Raw genomic sequence first — 14,775 nt, 5'->3', positions numbered from 1 at the left:
AAGCATGTATCTAAAATATTAAATTGGGGGGCATGGGTGGATCAGTTAGTTAAGCATCCGACTCCTGGTTTCTGCTCAGGTTATAATCTTGGGGTCAGGAGGTCGAGCACTGTGCAAGGCTCTCCCTTCAGTGGGGAGTCTCCTTCTTTCCTTCCTTCTCTCCCCCTCTCCCTCTGCCCTTGTCTCCTGCTCATGCTCTCCTAAAATAAATAAATAGGGGCAGCCCGGGTGGCTCAGCAGTTTAGTGCCTCCTTCAGCCCAGGGCCTGATCCTGGAGACCCAGGGTTGAGTCCCGCGTTGGGCTCCCTGCAAGGAGCCTGCTTCTCCCTCTGCCTCCCTCTCTCTCTCTCTCTCTCTGTGCATGTGTCTCTCATGAATAAATAAAATCTTTAAAAATAACTAACTAAATAAATAAAATTGAAAGCAAGGCTCCTAAAAATAATGTACATACATCAGACTTATTTATATACATATAATCCTCTGATCTATACTTTCATATCACTAGACTTCAAATGTTAGTGTGAGGTAGCTTGTCTATTTATCAAACATCTGGTTTTTCTTTTGTATTTGCATATATAATACAACCCATTTCTTTGCATTCTTAAACACTTCTTCCTGAGTCTCAAAGCTCTTTTTGCAGTCTTTTCTGAACCAATGGTTTAAAATGTCAAAGTTTCTTATTAGTTTCTTATTCTACTTAGTTTATTTCTGAGGCAGGAAAATACTCAAAAATGCCAGAATGGGCAGCCCCGATGGCTCAGCGGTTTGGTGCCGCCTTCAGCCTGGGGTATGATCCTGGAGACCAGGGATCGAGTCCCACGTCAGGCTCCCTGCATAAGCCTGCTTCTCCCCCTGCCTGTGTCTCTGCCTCTCTCTCTGTGTGTGTCTGTCATGAATAAATAAAATAAAATCTTAAAAAAAAATGTAAAAATGCCAGAATGACCATGAAATCCTCTAAACTCAAGACACTGCAATAATTTGGAAAATGGCAGGCAAAAAAAATAGTTATCACAGATAATAGAACTTGAGCTTATTCTTTTGTAAAATACATCTTCAGGCTGGGTGACTTCTAGTGCTAAAATTCTAGTCCCGTATTAATCTATTTTTAGTCCTTCAAATACAACTCTTGACTGCTGGTAGACTTGAAGCCATTTGTTTACCAATTTGTGTCAGTAGGTGGCGCCATAAGATATTAATACAACAAAATTGAGCTTTAAAACTGGCCAAAAATCTACAAACTGGTAGGTCACAATTGCCCACAATGACATACAAAGAATTAAGGGTATGGCAGATAATCTAAGCCAAGAAAGTAGTTACTATGTCTGAAATTCAAGGCAATGCTGATTTGGGGTTAAACTGGATACTAGCATCCTCGGGAAAGGGAGTCTCACTCAGCCTAAAATAGAAACTCTTCTAAATATACTTCAAAACTGGCATGTACAGATAGAATATTTAAGTCCATATATAGACTATATAAAATATAACAAATTTTCATAAAAGTCGAATTCATCATTATGAAGCAGTTAAATTATCCGCAGAAGCTTTGGTTTTTCACTCTGAGATATTCCCATGTCTGCATATATGAGAAATGCTTACTTACTGAAACATTTACTTAACTACTAGAAAATCTAGACACTGCTGGATACTGGAGATTCAAGAGAATAAGAAATGGTTCCTGGCTTTCTGATGCTTAATGTCTGAAAAGAAAAAAAGCAGACACCACTTCCACTTAAAGCTGTTCTGAATTTTACAGAGTGGCATAAAACAATGTTTTCTGGAGTGCTCCTAGTGTGGTCTAAGGCAACACCCAAGGCCCTGTATACAGAGGGGTTCAGAACACTCATCTGTTCTCAGATAAGAGGCATCTTTTTCAACACTCTTCCTCTCCACTTACATACTTAAGAATCTGCTTTGCTTTCCTTCCTCTCAACCTCTTTTAGAGAAAATTCCCTTTCTTCTTTTTTTTTTTTTAATTTTTATTTATTTATGATAGTCACACAGAGAGAGAGAGAGAGAGAGGCAGAGACACAGGCAGAGGGAGAAGCAGGCTCCATGCACCGGGAGCCCGATGTGGGATTCGATCCCGGGTCTCCAGGATCGCGCCCCGGGCCAAAGGCAGGCGCTAAACCGCTGCGCCACCCAGGGATCCCCCCTTTCTTCTTTTATTGTACAGACTAATCAGTAGATTGAATGTAACCTGGCTAATACTTGGCTAGCTAGCTTCATTGTACCTCTGCTTCAGAGGCTGTGTGTACTTCTTTCTGGAAGGAGATGCTTTCAGGTTTTCAGAATTCTGACTGCCATAGGACAAGTGTTATTTTATGAGGAAAGAAAAATTTAGTTTTCTGTTTGGATAAATGCAGTTGTGTTTCCTCCCCAGAAGAAGTGCTATCCCTTGCTTCTTTCCACTATGAGTTGAAGGAGTAAGCAGGATTCATCTTCAGTCTTTGGTTAATGTGTGGAGAAAAACAGATTACCTTTGATAACAAAGGGTACCACAACTCTCTATGTTAATTTGGACTTGGAAATTAGAAGATACTCCCTTTCTCAGTAGATGGAAGGTAAACAATGGGTTATAACAATCCAAAAATAGTTAACTGTTCCCTAATAATTCCTCTACCAAGTAATTAAATTTAAGAAAGTAAAGGCATTCTATCATTATGGCTTCAGAATTCAGAGCTATTTAAAGCCCTGTGTTATCTACATTAATAGCTGTTATTTGTCTTACAAAAAGAAACTGTGAATACTACCCACTGGATCCTGCTACTATGAAGGAAAAGGGTCAGGACAGCTTGTTTTGTCTCTAGCTACTGCAGGCCTCTGCTCCTGTAGCATTAGCCTGGTCCCAAGGAGGAAGAATCATAGAACAGAGTAAGAATGTATCCTTTAGGTTAAGAAAAAACACCCTGCCCCCCCATGGGAAAATCTAAAGTGAGACCTCTTGATTTTCTTTACTCACTTATCTTTTCTTTTTAAAAGATTTTATTTATTCATTCATTCATTCATTCATTCGAGGTGGGGGCACAGACACAGGCAGAGGGAGAAGCAGGCTCCATGCAGGAAGCCCGACGTGGGACATGGGACTCGGGACTCGATCCCGGCTCTCCAGGATCACACCCTGGGCTGAAGGCAGCGCTAAACTGCTGAGCCACCTGGGCTGCCCACTGAACTCACTACCTTAAGATCAACTCAGAAAAGTGAAGAATGGGGGCACTTGGGTGGCTCAGTGGTTGAGTGTCTGCCTTCAGGCTCAGGTCGTGATCCCAAGGCCCTGGGATGGAGTCCGCATCAGGCTACCTACCCATAGGGAGCCTGCTTCTCCCTCTGCCTATCTCTGCCCCGACCTCCGCCTCTCATGAATAAATAAAATCTTAAAAAAAAAAAAACCCTGAAGAATTAGAAAACAGACTCCTTCTTCTCTCTGAGCTTTCATATCTGGCTTATGCCAGCATCTATCTAAGGTACTGGATTCTTTATACTGGAGATTCTCAGCCAGGCTTCTCAACTTGAGTTTTCCCTTTATAGGTAGTTCTTAGGGTCCTGAATAAGCTGTTTGTCAAAATCAGTAGATTAAAAATGCAATCTAGTCTTTCTATAGAATCTAGAACCTTCTGAGGAGCCAGGAGCCCCCTTAAATATTACAAGGAGACAATTCTCAGTTTCCAAATGGATTATTTCAAGAAAACCCCCCTTTCTCCAAATATGGCAGTCTCCAAATACTAGCAGGGACATCTAGAAGGACTCTTTTTCATTTTTTTTTTAAGATTTATTTATTTATTCATGAGAGATACAGAGAGAGGCAGAGACACAGGCAGAGGGAGAAGCAGGCTCCATGCAGGGAGCCGGATGTGGGACCTGACCCTGGGACTCCAGGATCATGCCCTGGGCCCAAGGCAGGCGCCAAACCACTGAGCCACCCAGGGATCCTCTAGAAGGCTTCTCAATTGGAATTGCTTGGCAAGCCTCAAAGTAACTCAAATCAGCATAGTAGCAAAATGGAAAAATGCCTTTCATCAACAAAATCTGCCACTCCCTCCTAAACATCCTGGCAACCAAATTATGGCATCAAAAGTGCCATAATCACTGGTCAATCACTGTCAGAACATCCCAAGAGGTGTACACAAGTGGGAACAGTTCTGGATTAACTCAGAATTCTTAGTCCTTGGACAAATCTCCTTAAGGTTTATCCTGATGTTGCAGACAAAAAACCTAGTTACTCGAGCTGCTTTAACTTTTATCTAAATATTTACTAGGATAGGGAGCACCTAACTGGCTCAGTCAGTAAAGCGTGTGACTTGATCTCAGGGTTGGTTGGAAGTTTGAGCCCCACGTTGGGTGCAGAGAGGACTTAAATACATATACTGGGTCTGCCACATTTTAAGCTGCCTAGAAAAATACACTTGTATTAATTTTACAAATTTCAAAGTGCTACTGCACTGTTGTCTCATTTTATCCTTGAAACCATCCCATGAAATAAGCCACTCAGATGTTATCAACACCTCTTAGATAACAAAACAGATTTACACTCTATAAATCACCTAAGGTCACACAATTAACAAAGAGCATAGCACCTCAGTAAGGACACCTAGCGAGGCTGAGCTAATGGCCCTGATGCCAGAAAGTACTAGGAGGTAGCCACACACCTGTAGGGAGAGGAGACTTCCCTTCAGCCTGTATAAGGAAAGGATAGAGGTCTCTTTAAATGGATCCTCCCTACAATTTGTCATCAGTAAATAAGTAAGTGACTGATAATGATTTTCTTTCAGAAAAGACCTTGTAAGGTATGGCTGTTAAAAAAAAATTCTTAATTGGTTACTGGAATACAAAGGTATTCAGGCAAATCAGCAGGCAGTAGCAAAGCCTTGGTTGTTAGTGTCCCAGCAACTCTTTGGAGTCTTTTAAATCGACACAACCTAGACAGTGCAGAATTTTTTAAGTTAAATACCCACACCAAGTAGGCTGGAGAGAGTACTGAGAAAATGCCAATTTTAAGAAACCAAAGTTCATCTATAATGTCCCAATGAATCCAGAGATGGTGTAAATCTGAAGTAAGAGTCATGAACTCATAGTTCTTTCAAGAGATAAAAAAGCACTGTCTCAATTCTCCCCCACACTACCTCTACCAGGAGGTAAGATACTAGAAAATAGAGAGGAACAATGCTACTTGAAAGTAGAAGGCGGTACAGTATCAGATACAAGATAAAGGCATTTTTGTTTTGTTTTTGAGGAGCTGGTACTGATAGATTTCTTGCCAGTTTGGAAGATCAAATTCCAGATGTCAGGACAAGGTAACAACCACAGACCTCTGAAACCAAAGCAGTAGGCCTTTTAGCTAAATGTCATGAAGAAGCATTTAGAATGTTGACCTGGTGAGGTGACCATCTTTACTAAGAAAGAATTCACAGAGAAGCAGACCTTGAGTACAGAGCTTTTACCTATAGGAGAATCAGAATCGCCTATGGATGGAGTTTATAAATATGGACACCCAGATCCAATGACATACAAAGTACGGTGTGCATTGTATTAAAGAAATACTGTTTTTCTATATGTACTATAATACATGTATTCATATTCAATTAAAAAATATTTAATTTAGGAAATCAAAGTTCCTTGGCCCAAAACCTGTCAAAGCCTGTTTGTTTTCGTTCTTCTATACATAAACTAACACAGATAAACATTAAGTGAAAATAGATTATTACAGTTCTACAACTTGCCTTTTTTTTTTTTTTAAGATTTTATTTATTTATTCATGATAGAGAGAGAGAGGCAGAAACACAGGCAGAGGGAGAAGCAGGCTCCACGCAGGGAGCCCGAAGTGGTACTCGATCCTGGGTCCCCAGAATCACGCCGTGGACTGAAGGTGGCGCTAAACCACTGAGCCACCGGGGCTGCCCTACAACTTGCCTTTTTATGGAATATAGTATATATCTCTGATGCCATTCCATAGAGATTTCCATTCATAACAGGCTGCATAGTATTCCGTATTGCTAGGACATATACTCTAACCATACACCTAGTGATGAAAATTTGGGTTGTTTCCAATTTTCTATTATTACAAACAATGTTGCTTCGACCATGGCATCTCACCTTTAAAGCTCTTTAGGTGATTTGTGTGATTCTTGATCTTAGGGTCATAAGTTTGAGCCCCACACTGGACATACAGTTTACTTAAAAATAAATAAATAATTATATAAATTTTAAAACTGCTTAGGTGATTTGATGGATATCCTTGGAAAAAAACTCATTGTTATAAGGGGACCGGCAGAAACGACATTCCTTAAGTGAAATTACATACATTATTACAGACATAAATCAATTCTCAGAGTTAGCTAAAAGACAGGTAAACAGGGCAGCCCCGGTGGCGGAGCGGTTTGGCGCCGCCTGCAGCCTGGGGTATGATCCTGGAGGCCGGGGATTGAGTCCCACATCAGGCTCCCTGCATGGAGCCTGCTTCTCCCTCTGCCTGTGTCTCTGCCTCTCTCTCTGTGTCTATGAATAAATAAATAAAATCTTAAAAAAAAAAAGACAGGTAAACATTTTACTTTCTTCATAGAATTGAGAATAAGGTTAGAGCATAAACTAATGCTCTTGAAAACAAAACAAAACAAAATTTTAAGATTTTATTTATCCATGAGAGACACACACAGAGAGAGAGAAAGGCAGAGACACTGGCAGAGGGAGAAGCAGGCTCCCCGCAAGGAGCCCGATGTGGGACTTGATCCTGCGTCCCCAGGATCACACCCTGGGCTGCAGGGGGCGCTAAACCGCTGCGCCACCGGGGCTGCCCACAAAAATCTTCTTATATCACATTTAGTATTATTCAATCTAGACCTTTTCTGCACTAGCAATGCAATTGGAAGAGCACTGCTTGATCTTCATAGTTCCTTTCACCAGAAGAAAGTTAGTATGAGGACAAGATGGTATCTTTCCTGTCCCTGCCTCTCAAAACAAATTTATGCCTATAAGCAGTTCTATACATTTAAATACTAAATACCTATTTCCTAATAAGTAAAACAGGTGTAATAACCCTCATGGGATTCCGGAGGTGAACTTTTATGACCTTCTGATATTAACTACCTATTTACATATTTGTAATATGTCTTATTTCATTATATTATTTACTGCTTTAAGCTTAAATATAGCTTTCTGAAGCCCAATGCATTAAAAACTCATTAAGAAAACAGCACTTCCACACTGTGTGTATGGCTGTTTTTAAAATCAGAGAGCAGGTCCAGAACACATTCAAGAGGGATCCAGGTCTGGCTATTATGAAGGAACCAATAATTATGAAACAGAGAAAACAAGATCTCACTTCTAGATGACCAAGACAGAAGAGCTGCCAGAAACTGAAAAAAAATCACACTTCATATATCTTAAGTGTAGGAATTTCTTGTGCTTTTCTTTTTATCTAACCCGCACAGGAAAATAAAGTAAAAATGCTCTTGTAGTTACTGGCAAAAGGAATATAACTTCCTATGAAGAAAGATAAAATAGGCGAGAAAGGAGGTAAATTCTGAATACATTGGAAAATTTCAACAAAATGGTTTATTTGTGAAAAGAAGTTTAAGATTTCTAAAGATCAGGGACGCCTGGGTGGCTGGCTCAGTGGTTGAGTGTGTCTGCCTTTGGCTGAGGGCGTGATCCTGGAGTCCCAGGATCCAGTCCTACACAGGGCTCCCTGCATGGAGCCTGCTTCTCCCTCTGCCTATGTCTCTGCCTCTCTCCGTGTCTCTCATGAATAAAAAAATTAAATCTAAAAGAAAAAAAAAAAGATTTCTGAAGATCAGCATAAATACCAAAAATCAGTTTTAATGATCTAAACAGTAAAGCTCTATAACAAGCTTCAGAAGTTGTGATTTCAAGCTCAGCTTTTACATATTAACTTTTTTAAAAAACCAATGAAATGAACAATGGTCTAAGAATTCATAATGTGTTTACTGAGTTCAAGACAAAAAGGACAACCATCCTTGATTTCTCTCCACTCATCCTGCATATCTAGCCTCTTCCTAAGTCCTACTAAGTTTGTATTATAAATATCTTTCTTGTTTGTTTTGGTAAATATCTTTCAATTCATACATTTTTCTAGGCCTACTACTTCCATCCTATTGCAAGCTAACATCATCTCTTGTCTGGATCACTCCTAATTCAATGCATTCTCAATACCAGGCACTCATTTAAAATGCAGATCTCTTCACAGCATTATCTGTGGGCATCTGAGCTGAAGACCACCACACCTAACGTTTCATTCACAATTACCTTGTCCTTTGACCCATTCTTTCACTTGAACACTTCCCTTACCTAAAATGTCATGGCCAGAAGCCTCCCTGAGGCCCCAGGGTTTAGGTTAGGTTAATTCTTCCAATGAACTCTGTCGTACAGTATTCATTTAACAATTATCTCTTGGGTACCTATTCTGTGTAAGGTGCTAGACAAAAATCCCTGGTCTCCTAGAATTTATATTCTAATGTGGATGAGTGAGCATGAGTGGGAGTATGTGCATGCATACATGTGCAGGCAGAGCGAACACAGACAATAAGCAAGAAAGTATTAGTTATAAATGCTATAAATATAAAGTAAGTATCGTTAGATTTAAGTAAGTTTATACAGAACCCAAATGACAAGGAGACAACTCAGCAAAAATCAGAACAACACACCAAGTTTAGGGAATAGCTGGTCCAAAGTCCTACTGAAGCGAGGAGAGCTTGCTCTTATCTGAAGAACAGAAATGTGTCCAGGTAGAAATCACGAAGACTGAAAGAGGAGCCGGTAAGGACCAGATGATAATTATTATGCATACCACTTCCCATGTTACTCCTCCTTTCATCTAGCTCCTTTTTCCATTCCTTATTTTCCTTCTGCCTCTTTTGCCTCCAGCTTAGGTTTAAGACCTAGGCATTCATAACTATAAAAGTTTATAACTACAGCTCCTCCAGCGTTTAATATTATCTATTAAAAAATACAGGGTGACCAACTCACTCTGGCGAAAAAAGCAGAGAGTCAATTCCACATTGCAGGGAGGGACCCTCTCAGACCCAGGCAAATGGAGCTGTTTGTTTAGGCCAGTGGGATATGCAGCCACACAAGCAGCACAGGCTTTTGAGAATCCCTTAATGGTAAGTAATAACAACATAATGATAACAACTAAAATTTACTGAATACTTAAAACTTAATGCATATAAAGGCATTCAATCCTCATGGCAACTCTATTAGACCCATTTCATAAATGAGAAAACTAAGGCTTATGAAGCAAAGAAAATTTCCCAAAGCCCCCAGAGCCAGGACTGAAATATAAAATATACAAAACAATGCAAGTTGAACTTTATTTCACTAAGATAAATGGTAAGAGTATATAATAATTAGCAAAAGAAACATTAGCAAGAATAAGCAACCACAAAAGCACGACAGAGGCTCAGAAGAATAAATGGCTAGGGTGATTAGGAAAGGTTTTGAAAAGTTGGGATTGAAGCCAGGCTCCAACAGCATTTGAAAAGGTGGATTGAGTAGGGCAATTTGGCCCAAGGAACTGTTGTGAACAAAAGCAATGAGGCACGTCTGAGGTAGATGGTGTGTAAACTAGTTTGGGCGGAGTAGACTGAATAGGAAAATGGTAGGTAACTGCTAAAAAATTTTCTACAAGATCCCTCTCCTCCTTAAAACAAAGATCAAACTCCTCAGCGTGACATCTAACACCCTTTGGTTCCAACCATTTCATACTTCTACTCCCTCACAAAACCTACAGTCCTGTTAAAACTATAACCTGAACATATCTTGCACATTTCCTCCATGCAAGGCTTTGTTCATTATTAAGAAGGGCACCTGTCCAACACCAGCACCCAAGATCCTACCCACCCTTCAAGACCGAACTTAAATGCTACTTCTTCCATGAAGTCTACCCAACCTAGCCAAGTATTATTTCTCTTTTCCTTGCGGTTCTTCAAGCATTTTGTTTCTATTTTTACTCTTAATTAAAGGCAGGCCTGAGCCCTGTGTAATGTGTAGAACCTTGTATGGGCAGTTGGATGGATGTCTGACTCCAAAAATCAGGGAAAAGATGTCCAAAGCTGTCAGCGTTTTAGGGAATGATCAGTGAGGAATCTGATCAGCAAGCCCAAAATCGTAAATAAGAAGTACACCTTTGCTGAAGCATTAGCAACTATGTACCAGTCATCAAAAGGCAGGTGAAGACATGTGTGATATATACTCAATGTGTAGTCTTCCTGACTCATGTTTCTAAACTGCTGTTAGTCTGTTTGTTAACCATGGCTGTTTGGGAGGCAAATGCTTTCCAGATGGAAAACTTTACTGAGTAGAAAACAAGAACTCATGCCACATACCCAGTAAGCAGGAGTTTCATTTTTAAAGGAATACCTGCTCCTGAATTTCAGGACCTAGGACTAGAATACTGATGTGTTAATAAAATGAGAATTTTATCTGAGATGTGTCCAGAAACTTGGCTAACTCCTTTCAGTATGCTCATGTGGATGAAACTATACACACAGCTTTCAGTTGAGAGGCCACAGGGATGGACAAATATTAGTAGGACACAGTGATAACCTGAAGCAAGTCTTTTAGTTTAAGACGAAATAAAAATGATTAGAAAGCTAGACCAGAAGTATGGCTAAGTTGGAATTAAAAGCAGAGATCAAAGCATTCACAGATAACAAGACAAAACCAGATTATTGACACTAACCTTCATACCACAGTTCGGGTAGGCCCTCAACGTGTTAGCTATTATTAAAGAGAAAGGCACAATTTCACAGACAAATTAGGTAGCCCCTTCTTGGTCAGTAAACCATAAAAGCTAAAGGCAGGAATGAATTAATACAAGTTAGTCAATTCATATAACGACATGATCTGAATTTTGTTCATATTTGGGTAACTTCTCCAATTAACTTTGGACAGTCTATTCAATTTTTCAGTAGACACCACTATCTGGAAATACCATTTATTTAACCCTATACATAGAACCCAAAAGATTTTTCAAGATACTTTTATTTATTTTTTTTTTTAAGATTTTATTTATTTATTCATGAGAGACACAGAGAGAGAGGCAGAGACACAGGCAGGGGGAGAAGCAGGCTCCATGCAGGGAGCCCGGTGGGACTCGATCCGGGGACTCCAGGATTATGCCCCGAGCCAAAGGCAAACGCTCAACCCCTGAGCCACCCAGGTGTCCCTCAAGATACTTTTAAAACAAGATATTCAAACTATAGCTTGCTATTGAAACCCAGAACCTGGAGCCTCTCGTCTTTGCCTAAGGTATTTAAAATTGTTACTTGCACAATCTACAGACCAAGATGAGTATATTAAAAACTGAGGCTAGGACAAGCATGACAAGGACAACAGTTATACTCTACCCAATGTCATTGATCAAAGACAGGAAAACTAATTATTTAAGTGCATATTAACTCCTTCCGCTAGCACATGGAATTCTAAGAAAGGATCTAAAAGCCATATCCATTCATTCAACAATATGAATGACCTACCATGTGCCAGACATTTAGAAGAACAAGAGGTATAACCCCATCTTATGTGAGTTCATATGCTAGCCATTAGCATTTTGTTCCAAAAACTCTTTGGGGAAATAACCCATGAAATGAAAATCAAGCCTAACGTACAATCTGGTGGTATCTGTTATACCACCAGAGATAGTACATAAAGAAGATGAGATTCTGAGGGAGAAACTACTAGAAAATGTCAAAAATGCATCAGTTCTCTTTTTTAAATGGCATGAACTCAAAAAGAAACATTCTTCTAGTCCTTAAAATGGGCACAGAATATAATGGTTGCTTTTTAACTTTAAGTTTATTTTTAAGTAATCTCTACACTCAACATAGGGCTTGAACTCAGGACCCAGAGATTAAGAATCACATGCTCTTCTGACTGAGCCACCTAGGCACTTCAGTACAATGGTTGCTTCTTTTCAGATATTTGGTTAGAAAATTATCAGTATCCCGCAGTCAAAAACGCAGAAGGCTAGGGTATCCTTACTTGGTCCCTTTCAATCACAAAGCTAGAAGCAACAGGCTACACGCACTATTTACATCTTTAATGAAAAAACTTAGGCTACAGCAGCCAAAGAAGAATAACAGCACCAAAGGGAAAACTGGAAATGAATGAAGATCCTGAACCCCCGCTAAAGCTTTATTAAGGTGTGACCAGTTCCAAGTTCCAACGGGTTTCCCACTCAATCATACCACTTACAATATAAATGCCTGTAAGCACCTAGGGAGGAACACAGGCACTAATTTCCCAATTGTATTCATGTTTCCATTCCAAACTTTGGACCTTTTCAGAGCTATTCCAAACTGCCAACACGATTCTTAATACAACTGAGGAGGCGATCTTAACCCTGGCCAGAGTTTTCCAGTATCACTGATCTTTTTGTAAACTCCACCTCAATGGAGTTAAACCAATTCAAGTCTGCATATAAGGCCATCCATGAAAAACCTTCATCTGAAGCTTTGAAGAAGTACTGCTCATTCCCGTATTCAAATTTTGTAACAACAAAGAAAGGCTAGCTTAAAAAAGAAAGAAAGAAAGAAAGAAAGAAAGAAAGAAAGAAAGAAAGAAAGACAAAGAAAAGCAAAGCAAAGAAAGAAAATCATAAGAGCCTAGGAAACAAATCTCACGATCTCACTAACTCTTCTTCTTTGTCTCCCCATTTCCCACATCATCTTACATATCTCTCACTAACTTAATTCCTTAAGTATGAACCCATCTACACGTTTCTACAATACCACTGTCTTTTGCGACCAGTGACGATCCCAGATAAAAACGTATGTAACTGTGAATCCAAGCAAGCGCTGCACTTGGGAATTTTTTTTTTTTTTTTAACTCCCCGAAGGAATCAAAAGAGCTGAGGCAGTAGAAAACCTGGAAAGGGGGAAGAAATCTGGGTTTTTTGTCCTTTCTTCACACATTATTCTTACAGCCTCCCCACTGTGTGAGGACCCATCAGGAATCAAAGGCGGCCGGTTTTCCCCTTTCAACTCCTCACAGAAACACTCTCGGGGCCTCCGCCCTACTTACTCTCTCAGCTCCTCCCTCTCCAGATCCAACTCGGCACGTAACTGCCCCTTCCTCTCCTAGCCCCCTCTTCAGTTTATCCAACAGGTCTCCTCCCCGAGTAGCACACCTTGGACTGCCCAGCCCCCTCGAAGATGTCCTCGAAGTTACTTGTCCTTAGCCCGGCGAGCGGCAATTCCGCTGGCAGCCCCGGCCGGACCCCAAATTCTCAGGTGGCATTCGAAGCCAAGGGTCTCGCAGCCGTCAGCCCTCCCCTCGCCGTGTCCAAACATCAAGGCTGCCCAGCCTGTCCCCTCCCCGCTGTACTCAAGTGTCTTCCCCCAATCCGGCAGCCCACCCAACCTACGTAGCATTGTCTCGGTCCACCCAGGCCCCGAGGAGCGACCCGCCAGGGCTCGGCCCACCCCGAATCGTCTCGATCTCCTGCTCAGAGTACGCCGCCCGCCCCGCCCTCTCCATCCTTTTCGCGCCCGGCGCCCGACCCCCTGCAGCCGGCGGAGGGCCCCGTGCGGGAAGGGCGCGGGACCGGGTGCGCTCCCCGTTCCCACCCTCCGCTGCAAGCCCGCGCGGCCCCTCACCCAGGGCTCCCGCCGCTGCCGCCGCCGCCGCCGCCGCCGCCGCGCGCCTCCCCCCCGCGTCCCCGCCTCTAGCGGGCTCTTCACCTCAGAGCAGCGCCCAAGAGCCCGAGAGGAATCGGTGCCGCGCTAATGGCGCGTCGCGTCGGGCCGGCCGGGGGAGTGGCGCCCAGAAAAGCAACAAGCCGGTGGCCGCAGTCGAGCCCCTCACTGAAGCGGCGTACCGCAGGCCCCAGCCAACGGCCCTCCCCTCAGCCGAACAAAAGAGCCTCGCACTCGGCGCTGCCCGCCGCCCGCACCGCGCAGGCGCGGCGACCCTCCGCACAGCCGTATGGGATTCGGAGTCCCTCCCAGACTACAAGACCCGAAGTGCTGCGCGCGTCCTACGCCACCACGCGGAGTTGGCGAGGGGTTCGGGGAGTTTTAGTTTTTAAACTGCAAGCGCTGGAACGAGTGTAGTTTAGAATGCTGCAGCCTAGAGCATTAGAGCGTCTGGTTTCGCAAGTGACCCCCATGATGCTTGGTCCGAAAAATCAACCGCTTCTGGGCAGTAATTCACATCCTCGAAAGTTTTTAATCTGAATAGGTGTCTCACCAGAGTTTTGTTGACTTTCCAATAATCTCTGTAATCCTCAATTTCTGCCTCAAATTTGTGTAAGGCTCCTACTTCCCCTTGGGAGTCTTGCTTGCCTGACGCTTAGACTAGGTTAGGTTCCCCTGGTCGTTGTCATCGTGGCATCTTACCTTTTTCGAACTTACCTTTTTCGTTGGCTGTGCCAAGTGGAGAGCTTTAGTGCAGAGCCCGCTCATCCCCACCAGCACTCCTCACCCAGCCACCTCCCAAAACATGGAAAGAGGTGAAAACCACCCCTTGTTATTCTTCGAGACAAATGGTTTAGTTCTGATTTCAACTATATCGCTGTCCTCAAACCTATTCATACTGGAAATTCCGTCTCATGTCATTCCTCCACTTTATTGTCTTTAGTTGGTGTGTGCTGTTCCCTAAACTCCATAAAGGCAGAAATCTTGCCTCGTGTTGTTTACCACTCTATACCCAGTGCCCAGTATAGTCCCTGGCATACAGTTGTCAAGCAATAATTGTTGAATAAATGATTAAATGCATTAATGAAATGTTCATCTCCTTACCTAACGGAAAGTGGAGGTGATTAGC

General features: G+C 42.1%; 1 protein-coding gene across 9 annotated transcripts in view; it reads right to left on the bottom strand.

Moving 5' to 3' along the window:
• Window positions 1-14,775, bottom strand: part of CBX1 (chromobox 1) — a 27,951-nt gene extending 13,176 nt beyond the window's left edge. For 4 of the 9 annotated variants that reach the window (XM_077852946.1, XM_077852947.1, XM_077852948.1 and 1 more), the window contains exon 1: window positions 13,692-13,920. The gene's annotated coding sequence lies outside the window, so the exon portion shown is untranslated. Of the gene's footprint in view, window positions 1-6,087; window positions 6,168-13,607; window positions 13,921-14,750 lie in introns of those variants that run through there. The other 5 variants (XM_077852942.1, XM_077852951.1, XM_077852943.1 and 2 more) reach the window with 4 other exon arrangements.

Source organism: Canis aureus, chromosome 16 (assembly GCF_053574225.1).
Source record: "Canis aureus isolate CA01 chromosome 16, VMU_Caureus_v.1.0, whole genome shotgun sequence".
Taxonomy (NCBI): domain Eukaryota; kingdom Metazoa; phylum Chordata; class Mammalia; order Carnivora; family Canidae; genus Canis; species Canis aureus.
This window is presented reverse-complemented; position numbering and strand designations above follow the sequence as displayed.